The 760-nt window shown below is 37.4% G+C and overlaps 1 long non-coding RNA gene across 1 annotated transcript; it reads left to right on the top strand.

Moving 5' to 3' along the window:
- On the top strand, positions 1-760 carry LOC140965432 (uncharacterized). Its single transcript, XR_012173077.1, has 3 exons — positions 1-34; positions 462-599; positions 692-760. It is a non-coding gene; the product is annotated as an uncharacterized lncRNA (long non-coding RNA).

Below are 760 nucleotides of genomic sequence, written 5' to 3'. Positions count from 1 at the left end.
TGCCCTGATATGTGCCTTCGGAAAACTCAGCAAGGTAACTAGATGTGCATCTCTCGCTTCCCCTTGTTCACAACCGCATAATACCCTGTTTGGCCTATCGGCTATCTTGCATTTGACATTTAGAGATTTACTTAAAGTAGATAATTGAAGAAGTATTTTCAAGTCACTTATTTTTTACTGTTAAGTTCTTGTTATTGTTATTATTTTAGAGTTTTTACATCCTACAAGGCTTATTCTCTTAAAACCACTTGTGTAACCTGAGGGTCAAACCAGATAGATGGTGATTCTCAGAGAGATGATGCATGCAACATATATTATCGTAGCTTTTGATCAATCATAACTGTGATTGTACACGGCCATGTTCACATGTTCATACTGAATTAAACGCTTCCTTTGATCCAGCCCTAAATACTGTTTCGCACTTCTGTTGAATCAATCATAAGGGCTTTTTGATAATGCAGAGGGATGAAGCTGTAAAAGTATTTGAACACTTTGTTGGATTGGGCATGGAACCAAATATGATGACATATAGTCTACTTATTGATGCTCATCTTATTATACGGGATCCTAAAGCTGCTCTCACCGTGATTGATGATATGGTAAATTTTGCATTTAATCGATACACCACATTTAGCTTTTATCAATTTTCTATTGAACCTATCCCTGAACTGGAATTTAACCCCTCGAGCAGGTACAAGCAGGATTTGAACCCTCAAAGGGAATACTAAAAAAGGTGCGTAGGCGATGCATTAGAGAGATG

The sequence above is a fragment of the Primulina huaijiensis genome, unplaced genomic scaffold, assembly GCF_012295235.1.
Source record: "Primulina huaijiensis isolate GDHJ02 unplaced genomic scaffold, ASM1229523v2 C13163419, whole genome shotgun sequence".
In the NCBI taxonomy this organism is placed as follows: domain Eukaryota; kingdom Viridiplantae; phylum Streptophyta; class Magnoliopsida; order Lamiales; family Gesneriaceae; genus Primulina; species Primulina huaijiensis.
Note: the sequence above shows the minus strand (reverse complement) of the source record. Positions and strands in the feature narration are given on the sequence as shown.